This window comes from Pungitius pungitius, chromosome 13 (assembly GCF_949316345.1).
Source record: "Pungitius pungitius chromosome 13, fPunPun2.1, whole genome shotgun sequence".
NCBI lineage: Eukaryota > Metazoa > Chordata > Actinopteri > Perciformes > Gasterosteidae > Pungitius > Pungitius pungitius.
The window spans coordinates 20,001-35,000 of NC_084912.1; the positions used below are offsets into that span (position 1 = coordinate 20,001).

General features: G+C 42.8%; 1 long non-coding RNA gene across 1 annotated transcript; it reads right to left on the reverse strand.

The window, feature by feature from the left end:
- Positions 1-4,763: 4,763 nt before the first annotated feature.
- On the reverse strand, positions 4,764-6,492 carry LOC134135296 (uncharacterized). Its single transcript, XR_009957234.1, has 3 exons — positions 6,433-6,492; positions 6,093-6,311; positions 4,764-5,986 (listed from the first exon to the last, which is right to left on the reverse strand). It is a non-coding gene; the product is annotated as an uncharacterized LOC134135296 (long non-coding RNA).
- Between the last annotated feature and the right edge of the window lie 8,508 nt (positions 6,493-15,000).

Genomic DNA, 15,000 nt, shown 5'->3' on the forward strand with positions numbered 1-15,000 from the left:
GGCAACTTTTATTTTTTTCTTGCTGTCAGGGTGAGGGCAAAGGTTTTGGTCAGAAACCAAACAGTATTTAGATAAATGTAAAATATTCCTACTTTTCCTCATGGTGAAGGAGCTGAAAAAAAGTACTAATGATATCAAACAACGTTCCATAATGTTAGAGGTATTGATGGTGACTTGCTCAGTTGTTTCTATTGATTCAAAGTTCTGTACACTAGTAGTAATACTTTCCTTCTCTCATTGTTACATTCAAGTCATCCTACAGGTTGTTTTAAATTCCATAAAGAGCTCTTCATAGTTGGAGGAGCTTTTGGACACAGACCAGCCTGTCATCTTGATCCACACACAGCAGAAAGATCTCTGTAAAATAGAGATGATGTGTATATATCAAATAAGGTCCTAATATCTTCAATCATACCTATTTTATGGAAGACACAACCCACAGAGACTAACAGAGAGTGTCGCTCAAGCAGCCAAATCCCCCTCCCCCACTGACTGCAGGGGGAAGGGACCCTGCTGCGTCTCTAGACGGGAGCCTCATTAGCACGTCATGGCAGAGAACTAAAGTCTATGCTTTATTCGTTTAAAATCACTTTTGATCGACTCTAATTATATTGTGTATTAACAGTGGTGACCAGGCATTTTTAAAAACACCAAACATGCCATTAAAAAACGAAATGCTGCTGAACGTTTTATTTCACTAAACAAAGTGGGGACTTGAATGATATCTTCTCTGTGTGATGGTTGATTTGATTATGAAAGTAATCATTCATCTGTTAATGCAAACAAGCTATACACAGTAGTTTAACATCCACGAAGAGCTCTTCATAGTTGGAGAAGGCCCTAATATCTTCAATCATACCTATTTGATTTTATTTCCAAATGGCAGGGTCAAGCTGTGGACATCCGCGTCTCTCGCAAATCTTCCTAGAATACCAAAGTCCTCCACGTGGCTTTGTAGTGGATAAATGGTCAGATAACTTTTTATTTTACATGATAGCCATGTACTATATTCAAAGTTGATATCTAACCTTTAAAGGGATGTTAATATATTAACTGTGGCTTCTTGTGTTGGCCTGCAGCACCAGGACAAATCATGTCCAGATCTTGCTTCACAAAAACGGTTTTCAGATGCTCAAATAATCCAACTTAAATCAGTCTTATTTTACATGATAGCAAAGTCTGATATTCAAAGTTGATACATCATATTAAAGCCTAGATTCTAACCTTTAAAAGGATGTTAATATATTAACTGTGGCTTCTTGTGTTGGCCTGCAGCACCAGGACAAATCATGTCCAGATCTTGCTTCACAAAAACGGTTTTCAGATGCTCAAATAGTCCAACTTAAATCAGTCTTATTTTACATGATAGCAAAGTCTGATATTCAAAGTTGATACATCATATTAAAGCCTAGATTCTAACCTTTAAAAGGATGTTAATAGATTAACTGTGGCTTCTTGTGTTGGCCTGCAGCACCAGGACAAATCATGTCCAGATCTTGCTTCACAAAAACGGTTTTCAGATGCTCAAATAGTCCAACTTAAATCAGTCTTAGTTTACATGATAGCAAAGTCTGACATTCAAAGTTAACTCAATCAGACCATCCTATCCAGAAGCACGGGATTATATAGAAAATAAAAATTAAAGTGAATACACATGTCCCCCCCAGACCCAGACAGAAGCGTCTGCAGCCGGCACCTTCAGAAGATTCAGAATCAGAGTGGCAAAAAGTTGATTTATTAAGGGGAATAGAGTGAATGAGAAACGAAGAGCTTTTAGTCCATAAATGTGTAAACAGGGTCCCAGTTACTTGCTCTTTCACTTTGTTAAATAAGACAGCCTGTTGATAGCGGACCTCTGATCTCACTCCTTAAACATCTCCCTTTACTGTCATAATACATAAAGTGCACACACAAGCAGATACCAGTGCCATAGCAAAGCTTAACCGTGGAAAGGCAGTGTGCGGGTGAGTGACAGCTGACAGCTGTCAGTGCAGCGTCCGTCTCTGTTCGTGATCGCCGGCTTAACCATTTTATTTTAAAGCGGAATTGGGCTGGCATTGATTACAGTGTTTGCACTTAGGGTGTTGTTGGTTGAGGTTTTCTTTATTAAAGTGCCGAGGACAATAACCAAGGAGTCCGCGTTGGTCCGCTCCACACGCCGTATCTGGTCGGCGAGGATCAGCTGTGCCGCGGGAATGTTGCGCAACACCGACCGGGACGAATGAAGCGAACTCACGGTGGATTACACGAGTTTACGGTTAACGACAAAAGATTCCCCATCAGGAGAACAGTGTTGTACGATCACTGTTACGTCGTGGCACCAGCTGACGTTGAAAGCGAAGCGGATTTCTCCACCCTCCTGCTTGCCGTAGAGCTGCGCTTCGCGGTCCGCTCTGAGCAGCCGGAGCGCGGAGTCCGGTATCGATCCACAGAGCCCGGTCTCCGTGAAGCACAGCATGGAAGATGTATAAAAGTGTCTGTCTCTCGTCCCCAGCAGATGAAGTTGGTCCAGTTTGTTGCTCAGTGGGCGCACGTTGGAGAGAAAGATGTCCGAAAGCGGTGTGGGAGAACCACGCCGCGGAGCCGCTCCATCTTACAGCTGGTCACATTAAAGTCATCCTACAGGTTGTTTTAAAATCCACCAAGAGCTCTTCATATTTGAAGAAGGTCCTAATATCTTCAATCATACCTATTTTATGGAAGACACAACCCACAGAGACTAACAGAGAGTGTCGCTCAAGCAGCCAAATCCCCCTCCCCCACTGACTGCAGGGGAAGGGACCCTGCTGCGTCTCTAGACGGGAGCCTCATTAGCACGTCATGGCAGAGAACTAAAGTCTATGCTTTATTCGTTTAAAATCACTTTTGATCGACTCTACTTATATTGTGTATTAACAGTGGTGACCAGGCATTTTTAAAAACACCAAACATGCCATTAAAAAACGAAATGCTGCTGAACGTTTTATTTCACTAAACAAAGTGGGGACTTGAATGATATTTTCTCTGTGTGATGGTTGATTTGATTATGAAAGTAATCATTCATCTGTTAATGCAAACAAGCTATACACAGTAGTTTAACATCCACGAAGAGCTCTTCATAGTTGGAGAAGGCCCTAATATCTTCAATCATACCTATTTGATTTTATTTCCAAATGGCAGGGTCAAGCTGTGGACATCCGCGTCTCTCGCAAATCTTCCTAGAATACCAAAGTCCTCCACGTGGCTTTGTAGTGGATAAATGGTCAGATAACTTTTTATTTTACATGATAGCCATGTACTATATTCAAAGTTGATATCTAACCTTTAAAGGGATGTTAATATATTAACTGTGGCTTCTTGTGTTGGCCTGCAGCACCAGGACAAATCATGTCCAGATCTTGCTTCACAAAAACGGTTTTCAGATGCTCAAATAATCCAACTTAAATCAGTCTTATTTTACATGATAGCAAAGTCTGATATTCAAAGTTGATACATCATATTAAAGCCTAGATTCTAACCTTTAAAAGGATGTTAATATATTAACTGTGGCTTCTTGTGTTGGCCTGCAGCACCAGGACAAATCATGTCCAGATCTTGCTTCACAAAAACGGTTTTCAGATGCTCAAATAGTCCAACTTAAATCAGTCTTATTTTACATGATAGCAAAGTCTGATATTCAAAGTTGATACATCATATTAAAGCCTAGATTCTAACCTTTAAAAGGATGTTAATAGATTAACTGTGGCTTCTTGTGTTGGCCTGCAGCACCAGGACAAATCATGTCCAGATCTTGCTTCACAAAAACGGTTTTCAGATGCTCAAATAGTCCAACTTAAATCAGTCTTAGTTTACATGATAGCAAAGTCTGACATTCAAAGTTAACTCAATCAGACCATCCTATCCAGAAGCACGGGATTATATAGAAAATAAAAATTAAAGTGAATACACATGTCCCCCCCAGACCCAGACAGAAGCGTCTGCAGCCGGCACCTTCAGAAGATTCAGAATCAGAGTGGCAAAAAGTTGATTTATTAAGGGGAATAGAGTGAATGAGAAACGAAGAGCTTTTAGTCCATAAATGTGTAAACAGGGTCCCAGTTACTTGCTCTTTCACTTTGTTAAATAAGACAGCCTGTTGATAGCGGACCTCTGATCTCACTCCTTAAACATCTCCCTGTTTTCCTCTCCTCTAAAGCTGTCACCTGCTCAGAATCAGAACGAGAAACCTTTACTGTCATAATACATAAAGTGCACACACAAGCAGATACCAGTGCCATAGCAAAGCTTAACCGTGGAAAGGCAGTGTGCGGGTGAGTGACAGCTGACAGCTGTCAGTGCAGCGTCCGTCTCTGTTCGTGATCGCCGGCTTAACCATTTTATTTTAAAGCGGAATTGGGCTGGCATTGATTACAGTGTTTGCACTTAGGGTGTTGTTGGTTGAGGTTTTCTTTATTAAAGTGCCGAGGACAATAACCAAGGAGTCCGCGTTGGTCCGCTCCACACGCCGTATCTGGTCGGCGTGGATCAGCTGTGCCGCGGGAATGTTGCGCAACACCGACCGGGACGAATGAAGCGAACTCACGGTGGATTACACGAGTTTACGGTTAACGACACAAGATTCCCCATCAGGAGAACAGTGTTGTACGATCACTGTTACGTCGTGGCACCAGATGACGTTGAAAGCGAAGCGGATTTCGCCACCCTCCTGCTTGCCGTAGAGCTGCGTTTCGCGGAGTCCGGTATCGATCCACAGAGCCCGGTCTCTGTGAAGCACAGCATGGAAGATGTATAAAAGTGTCTGTCTCTCGTCCCCAGCAGATGAAGTTGGTCCAGTTTGTTGCTCAGTGGGCGCACGTTGGAGAGAAAGATGTCCGAAAGCGGTGTGGGAGAACCACGCCGCGGAGCCGCTCCATCTTACAGCTGGTCACATTAAAGTCATCCTACAGGTTGTTTTAAAATCCACCAAGAGCTCTTCATATTTGAAGAAGGTCCTAATATCTTCAATCATACCTATTTTATGGAAGACACAACCCACAGAGACTAACAGAGTGTCGCTCATGCAGCCAAATCCCCCTCCCCCACTGACTGCAGGGGAAGGGACCCTGCTGCGTCTCTAGACGGGAGCCTCATTAGCACGTCATGGCAGAGAACTAAAGTCTATGCTGTATTCGTTTAAAATCACTTTTGATCGACTCTACTTATATTGTGTATTAACAGTGGTGACCAGGCATTTTTAAAAACACCAAACATGCCATTAAAAAACGAAATGCAGCTGAACGTTTTATTTGACTAAACAATGTGGGGACTTGAATAAAAAAATGTGCAGAGCTGGAGAGAGGAGACTGTAATACATCTTAGGAGCAAATAACTCCAAGCTGCTCCACAACATCAGGGGGCACACAGCCACAGAGTCAGAAGATTCAGAATCAGAAAGAGTTAGGTTTAAGAAACATTTATTGCCCTATGAACACAAAACAATCAGGAACTATTTACAAATATAAAAAAACATATTTAAAAAAATAAATAAAAATAAAAATACTGGTCCCCACCCCTGGATCAGTTAACTTGCTTGCAGAAAGTCCTTTAAACATTTCAGGTTAGTCATCTAACCAGTCCAGATCCAGCCCCTCCCCTCTAAAAGACTTTCTGTTCACCCCATAGTCAAATTTCAACTCCTCATCCACTCTGATGTCATGCATGGCTTTGAATAGAATGACATCAGTGGGTGTTTCATTTATTTTTAACACACAGTGCAGTGGCTTCAGGTTAGGTTTTTTCCGGGAATGGTTTAGCATTCGGCCAACCGTCTGCATATCCGGATGGCACTTGCACGGAAAGCTTTGTGCATCAATGCAGAGTTGCCTCGCCCCAGCCTTAAAGAAAAATAAGTAAACAGCTCCGTCTGTTATCGCTTTCATTCGCTGGTTTCCTTCGGCAGCTGGGACTACTTCGCCATGGTAGTCGCAAATGATGTCCCCTTTGGAAAAAGTCTTGTTGGCAACCACTCCTGTAATCCAGAAAACACAACATTTTAGGGTCTTTCGAAATATCTACTGCATAAACAGATTTCATTTCAGCGTTCCTGTTAAATAAAATAAATAATTAGTACTTACCAAACCCTTTTTCTTTATTGAAGTTTTTGATCACAACGCCATTCCACCTCTGGGTCATAACACTTCTGAGGATGATTTTGTTGTCCTCCACAGCTTCTCTGGAGGCTGGCTTCCACATTCTTGCAATCTCATCTGGAGTGGGGCAGTTGGTTAGCCAGCCTTCCTTAGCAATATAGCTGCCCACCTTCTCGACCGACGGTTTGCGAATTGTGAAACGTGCTGATGGAAAGAATCAGAATATATGAATATATATTGCATTCAGTCATGCAAGTAAAACCAATTGAATTGCTGGGTTTGTGTTATTTTCCACTCAGTTGTATTCATGGGTTGGAGTACTTACAGAGCAGATGTTTTTTCCGCTTGACGTACTGCTCTGCTCGCCACCGATCGTAGAAGGTGCGGTCGTGTGGGAAACCAGCTTCCGTTCTTTTCTTCTTTGACGGTGGCATGCCGTCAGTCATCACCGGAAACAACGTTATGAACTCGTCGTATCTCTTTGTGGAAGAGCGGACGTCTTGTTCAGGACTTTTCTCCAATTGGCTGGCTCTTTGTGTAGAAAGGAGTAAAATTAGGATTTAAACGATTACACAAACTCACACAGCATGGTAGCAACTCTCCAATGTATCCATTAAAAAGATGAAGAAACCTACTCTGACAACTTTGCCAGCAGCACAGAGGTCTCCACAACAGCTTCTGCCGTAAGCATTCTGTAGTGCTTTTGCGCCACGGCAGTGGTGTGAGCCATATAGCGTGCCACACCCTCCTTCTGGCTGGCCGAAAAGATGGAATCTGCCTCCGTCTCAGCCACCCTCCTGACCTCCTGGCTGGTTGTATTCTGCACCTTGTAGCTGCAGCAACAACATACAACAGTTAATTATGATGGGAGTGGCTCATTTAATATGGTACACAAAGTCAGTCACATCATATATACACATCATGAGATGGATTACAATTAGCTACACACCTCGTATGCAGACGAAAGAGGTCACTTGTCACGCTGTGAACTTGATTCCCTCTCAAGGATAGGAAAAATTTATCACAGGGATCGCTGGGATTTATATATCGGATCCGAATGGTCTCGTAGTATGCTTGAAACCACTGTGGGGAACAAGAAACAGTCACTTGACAGCAAAAGACACACACATTGTATCATACTACACATCTAGGTTAAGTAAATTTGTTTGGTATAGAACTTACAGCCTCCTCCTCTTGTGTAATGGCAAAGGTAGCCAACTGCGATGTTGCCGTTTTGTGATCACGGATTCCAATCACAAAGCTGTTGTTGCAAATCTTCCGATCGACCCACTCGCGCACCTGTAAAGCAATGAAAATATATGAATATATGGCAATAAATCTATTGGAGCGTGTCAAAGGGACTCCTTCACGCTGTTACAGTATACTCACAGTAAAGCCTTCTACTGCTCCTGGGCGCTGAAAGTGGCGAAGCACCAAGATCGCTTCGCAGTAATATCTATAGTTGGTCCTCTCAGACTCAGAGATCCCATCGGAGCCCTCCGCAGTGACACTCTTCCGAAATGTATTCAGGAAGTCGGCTTCAGCGACATGAAGAACACGCTGGCACTCTTTCAAGGTGCGTGTGCCGTCCACAAACCGTGAGTATCTAGATAGAGAAAAATGGAGAAAAAGAAAGTAATATTTTAAAATTCCACCCTCAAGATTATAGGAGCAAACATAAAATAGATGAATCAATATAAAAATCCCCAAATTACCGTGTGGAGAGCACGTCCCTGGAATGGGTCTTTGAGATGGCCTTTCTCAGAGTCTCTACCAATTCTCTGTAAGCCTGGCACTTGTTTCTCAAATCCAAGTTGGAAACGTCTAGGTCCAACCTATTTTTAAGGTATTCTACAAATCTCAGAATGTTTTTTATGTAGTTTAATACTGTCGCTGCACTCAGCTCAGCGCCCTTGAGGCCGTTGAGAAAGTCTCTGGTCTCTGTACTCTTCGTTAAAAATTCCAGCGTAACCGCGTCCCCAGTCGGCTGCATATACCGCAGGAAACGGGAAACGTTGTCAACCTTGGAAAGAGAATAGCGATAAATAAAGATCAGCGTTAACATCTTGATAATAAACCAGAGTTTGAAATCAATGTTCTGACAAGTGAGGTGTTTAGACATCTTACCTCTTGTTGGCAGTTGTTGACATTCAAGTCATCCATCAGATACTTTTTGAAGTCCAAAAGGAGCTTTTCATCTGTGGAGAACTTGTTGTAAAGACCAGCCTCTTTCATTTTGATCCGCACTGATGTCGTCGCAGCAGGAAGATCTCTGTAAAATAAAGAATTCATGAAAATTCTAGGTATTTTATGCAAGGCAACAACAGGTAAGGCAAAACACACACACACACACCTTATAAGCAAGGAAATGCAGCTGAACCTTTACTACTAAATGATGACTGCAAAAAATGTACATTGTATCAAGACTTCTAAAAACGCAGCACGGCAGGAGAGATGAGACCCTACTACATCGCAGGAAAAAATAACCCAAAGATGCTTAAATTCCCCACAATGCCCATGGGTTACTTACTTTTGCCATGTTGGATCACATGGCCCTGCATCTTCATTCGAAGAGCCGGGCGACGACGTGGATTCTGGCTCTGAGGGCGACGCTTCATTTGTTGCGGGAGAAATAGCCGTGGCTGCGGAGGTAGAGACGGCTGCAGATGCCGAGGCAGGAATGGTGTCACCGCCTTCTTCGATATCCACATCTTCTGGCTCATTTTCCACCAAGCAGCCCCGTTCACGTAGCTCCTTCAGCAGCACTAGCCGGCAGGATTTATGGGGGAAGCTTTTGCAGATGTCCTTGTAGTTCCAAACTCGGCATTTACGAGTAAACAAGCGGCTGGCAAACTTCATCTTCTGCAACTCAAGAAGTCTTTCTTCTGGCGTGTTGTTCTTCATACACACCCGAGTGAGATGGACAGAGATGTTCTCCTGGGCCTTTTTGCACCTCATGCAGTGGACAACATGGGGCACCTCAGTCCTATGATGACAAATTGATAGAAAGGAACATAACATCATTACATTACATGTCATTTAGCTGACACTTTTATCCAAAGTGACTTGGAATGAGTGCAATTTCATCAAAATACATTGAATGAAAAGAATCTTCAGAAAGAAACTCAGGAAGATTTACTGAAGTGAACAATTCTTACCTCGTTCTAAGTTTAGAAGCCATCATAAAAATCAGGTCTCTCAAAAAATCAGGAAACAGCAGGAAATAAAACCGAAACAGCAGCAAGCTAGTTCAAGTCAGAAAAACACTGTGAATCTTTGTGATCTCTGCCACAGGTATTTATACTGTTCTGAGCTCTCACAGCCAACTTCTCTGATTCGCTATACCTTGATGGGGCACTCACAGGTAAAGGGGTGGGCCCTTTAGAAGGGAGTGGATCATTTTCTGCACATTTAAAGAATAGCCCTTTATCTCTTTCTAACATTATCTGATTAAAGAAAGACAAACTACATGTTAAGGATTAACTTAAGACCTTTTCAAAGATACCAAACATGTCCTTCTTGACTTTTATACAGCTTTAAAAACAAAAAAAGCCAGCAGATTCTACCTGTTGATCGTGCTTAAACATGGCCGGGCCTAACCTTGCCAATTTTCCTATCTCTGCGAAGGCTTGCATGTGATCTGTAAGATGGAGTGTAAGTTAACTCAATCAGACCATCCTATCCAGAAGCACAGGATTATATAGAAAATTAAAATTAAAATGAATACACATGTCCCCCCCCAGACACAGACAGAAGCGTCTGCAGCCGCCCACATTCATGAACGACTCTGAAATGGCTGCACACTAGGGCAATCTCCTCTGGAATGTTTAGCCACACTTGGTGGCATAAAACCTAAATGCTAAATCTTTCTAAAACCACTTTTGATTAACTCAAGTCATATTGAACATTACAGGCCATATCAAGGCCTTTGTAACAATACCAAACTTGCCTATAAGAGAAGAAATGCAGCTGAACTTTATATTTTACTATATATAAATAGTCCAGCTTAAATGATTTTATTTTACATGATAGCAAAGTCTGATATTCAAAGTTGACACATCATATTAAAGCATAGATTCAGGCCTTTAAAAGGATGTTATTAGATTAACTGTGGCTTCTTGTGTTTGCCTGCAGCACCAGGACAAATCATGTCCAGATCTTGCTCCACAAAAACGGTTTTCAGATGCTCAAATAGTCCAACTTAAATGATTTTATTTTACATGATAGCAAAGTCTGATATTCAAAGTTGACACATCATAGTAAAGCTTAGATTCAGGCCTTTGAAATGATGTTCATAGATTAACTGTGGCTTTGTGTGTTGGGCTGCAGCACCAGGGTGAATTGTGTGCAAATCCTGCTCCATGACATACTGGCTGAAGATATCTACGCCTTTTTAAAAACAGCAAACTTGCCTATAAGCAAATAAATGCAGCTGAACTTTATATTTTACTTCTATTGATACTGTTGAAAATGATTTGCTGTGTTCTTTTACCTTGGAAGTGGACAAAAAACAGAAAAAGCCAGCAGATTCTACCTGTTGATCGTGCTTAAACATGGCCGGGCCTAACCTTGCCAATTTTCCTATCTCTGCGAAGGCCTGCATGTGATCTGTAAGATGGAGTGTAAGTTAACTCAATCAGACCATCCTATCCAGAAGCACAGGATTATATAGAAAATAAAAATTAAAGTGAATACACATGTCCCCCCCCAGACACAGACAGAAGCGTCTGCAGCCGCCCACATTCATGAACGACTCTGAAATGGCCGCACATCAGGGCAATCTCCTCTGGAATGTTTAGCCACACTTGGTGGCATAAAACCTAAATGCTAAATCTTTTTAAAACACACTTTTGATCGACTCTACTTATATTGTGTATTAACAGTGGTGACCAGGCATTTTTAAAAACACCAAACATGCCATTAAAAAACGAAATGCAGCTGAACGTTTTATTTGACTAAACAATGTGGGGACTTGAATAAAAAATGTGCAGAGCTGGAGAGAGGAGACTGTAATACATCTTAGGAGCAAATAACTCCAAGCTGCTCCAAAACATCAGGGGGCACACAGCCACCGAGTCAGAAGATTCAGAATCAGAGTGGCAAAAAGTTGATTTATTAAGGGGAATAGAGTGAATGAGAAACAAAGAGCTTTTAGTCCATGAATGTGTAAACAGGGTCCCAGTTACTTGCTCTTTCACTTTGTTAAATAAGAGAGCCTGTTGATAGCGGACCTCTGATCTCACTCCTTAAACATCTCCCTGTTTTCCTCTCCTCTAAAGCTGTCACCTGCTCAGAATCAGAACGAGAAACCTTTACTGTCATAATACATAAAGTGCACACACAAGCAGATACCAGTGCCATAGCAAAGCTTAACCGTGGAAAGGCAGTGTGCGGGTGAGTGACAGCTGACAGCTGTCAGTGCAGCGTCCGTCTCTGTTCGTGATCGACGGCTTAACCATTTTATTTTAAAGCGGAATTGGGCTGGCATTGATTACAGTGTTTGCACTTGGGGTGTTCTTGGTTGAGGTTTTCTTTATTAAAGTGCCGAGGACAATAACCAAGGAGTCCGCGTTGGTCCGCTCCACACGCCGTATCTGGTCGGCGTGGATCAGCTGTGCCGCGGGAATGTTGCGCAACACCGACCGGGACGAATGAAGCGAACTCACGGTGGATTAGACGAGTTTACGGTTAACGACACAAGATTCCCCATCAGGAGAACAGTGTTGTACGATCACTGTTACGTCGTGGCACCAGATGACGTTGAAAGCGAAGCGGATTTCGCCACCCTCCTGCTTGCCGTAGAGCTGCGTTTCGCGGAGTCCGGTATCGATCCACAGAGCCCGGTCTCTGTGAAGCACAGCATGGAAGATGTATAAAAGTGTCTGTCTCTCGTCCCCAGCAGATGAAGTTGGTCCAGTTTGTTGCTCAGTGGGCGCACGTTGGAGAGAAAGATGTCCGAAAGCGGTGTGGGAGAACCACGCCGCGGAGCCGCTCCATCTTACAGCTGGTCACATTAAAGTCATCCTACAGGTTGTTTTAAAATCCACCAAGAGCTCTTCATATTTGAAGAAGGTCCTAATATCTTCAATCATACCTATTTTATGGAAGACACAACCCACAGAGACTAACAGAGTGTCGCTCATGCAGCCAAATCCCCCTCCCCCACTGACTGCAGGGGAAGGGACCCTGCTGCGTCTCTAGACGGGAGCCTCATTAGCACGTCATGGCAGAGAACTAAAGTCTATGCTTTATTCGTTTAAAATCACTTTTGATCGACTCTACTTATATTGTGTATTAACAGTGGTGACCAGGCATTTTTAAAAACATCAAACATGCCATTAAAAAACGAAATGCTGCTGAACGTTTTATTTCACTAAACAAAGTGGGGACTTGAATGATATTTTCTCTGTGTGATGGTTGATTTGATAATGAAAGTAATCATTCATCTGTTAATGCAAACAAGCTATACACAGTAGTTTAACATCCACGAAGAGCTCTTCATAGTTGGAGAAGGCCCTAATATCTTCAATCATACCTATTTGATTTTATTTCCAAATGGCAGGGTCAAGCTGTGGACATCCGCGTCTCTCGCAAATCTCCCCCGAATACCAAAGTCCTCCATGTGGCTTTATAAGTGGATAAATGATCAGATAACTTTTTATTTTACATGATAGCCATGTACTATAATCAAAGTTGACATCTAACCTTTAAAAGGAAGCAAATAGATCAACTGTGGCCTCTTGTGTTGGCCTCCAGCACCAGGGTGAATTGTGTGCAAATCTGGCTCCACGACATACGGCGTCACATCTTAAATCAGTCTTGTTTTACGTGATAGTAAAGTCTGATGTTCAAAGTTGATACACCATATTAAAGCTTAGATTCTAACCTTTAAAAGGATGTTAATAGATTAACTGTGGCTTCTTGTGTTGGCCTGCAGCACCAGGACAAATCATGTCCAGATCTTGCTCCACAAAAACGGTTTTCAGATGCTCAAATAGTCCAACTTAAATGATTTTATTTTACATGATAGCAAAGTCTGATATTCAAAGTTGACACATCATAGTAAAGCTTAGATTCAGGCCTTTGAAATGATGTTCATAGATTAACTGTGGCTTCGTGTGTTGGGCTGCAGCACCAGGGTGAATTGTGTGCAAATCCTGCTCCATGACATACTGGCTGAAGATATCTACCCCTTTTTAAAAACAGCAAACTTGCCTATAAGCAAATAAATGCAGCTGAACTTTATATTTAACTTCTATTGATACTGTTGAAAATGATTTGCTGTGTTCTTTTACCTTGGAAGTGGACAAAAAACAGAAAAAGCCAGCAGATTCTACCTGTTGATCGTGCTTAAACATGGCCGGGCCTAACCTTGCCAATTTTCCTATCTCTGCGAAGGCCTGCATGTGATCTGTAAGATGGAGTGTAAGTTAACTCAATCAGACCATCCTATCCAGAAGCACAGGATTATATAGAAAATAAAAATTAAAGTGAGTACACATGTCCCCCCCCAGACACAGACAGAAGCGTCTGCAGCCGGCACCTTCAGAAGATTCAGAATCAGAGTGGCAAAAAGTTGATTTATTAAGGGGAATAGAGTGAATGAGAAACGAAGAGCTTTTAGTCCATAAATGTGTAAACAGGGTCCCAGTTACTTGCTCTTTCACTTTGTTAAATAAGAGAGCCTGTTGATAGCGGACCTCTGATCTCACTCCTTAAACATCTCCCTGTTTTCCTCTCCTCTAAAGCTGTCACCTGCTCAGAATCAGAACGAGAAACCTTTACTGTCATAATACATAAAGTGCACACACAAGCAGATACCAGTGCCATAGCAAAGCTTAACCGTGGAAAGGCAGTGTGCGGGTGAGTGACAGCTGACAGCTGTCAGTGCAGCGTCCGTCTCTGTTCGTGATCGCCGGCTTAACCATTTTATTTTAAAGCGGAATTGGGCTGGCATTGATTACAGTGTTTGCACTTAGGGTGTTGTTGGTTGAGGTTTTCTTTATTAAAGTGCCGAGGACAATAACCAAGGAGTCCGCGTTGGTCCGCTCCACACGCCGTATCTGGTCGGCGTGGATCAGCTGTGCCGCGGGAATGTTGCGCAACACCGACCGGGACGAATGAAGCGAACTCACGGTGGATTACACGAGTTTACGGTTAACGACACAAGATTCCCCATCAGGAGAACAGTGTTGTACGATCACTGTTACGTCGTGGCACCAGATGACGTTGAAAGCGAAGCGGATTTCGCCACCCTCCTGCTTGCCGTAGAGCTGCGTTTCGCGGAGTCCGGTATCGATCCACAGAGCCCGGTCTCTGTGAAGCACAGCATGGAAGATGTATAAAAGTGTCTGTCTCTCGTCCCCAGCAGATGAAGTTGGTCCAGTTTGTTGCTCAGTGGGCGCACGTTGGAGAGAAAGATGTCCGAAAGCGGTGTGGGAGAACCACGCCGCGGAGCCGCTCCATCTTACAGCTGGTCACATTAAAGTCATCCTACAGGTTGTTTTAAAATCCACCAAGAGCTCTTCATATTTGAAGAAGGTCCTAATATCTTCAATCATACCTATTTTATGGAAGACACAACCCACAGAGACTAACAGAGAGTGTCGCTCAAGCAGCCAAATCCCCCTCCCCCACTGACTGCAGGGGAAGGGACCCTGCTGCGTCTCTAGACGGGAGCCTCATTAGCACGTCATGGCAGAGAACTAAAGTCTATGCTTTATTCGTTTAAAATCACTTTTGATCGACTCTACTTATATTGTGTATTAACAGTGGTGACCAGGCATTTTTAAAAACACCAAACATGCCATTAAAAAACGAAATGCTGCTGAACGTTTTATTTCACTAAACAAAGTGGGGACTTGAATGATATTTTCTCTGTGTGATGGTTGAT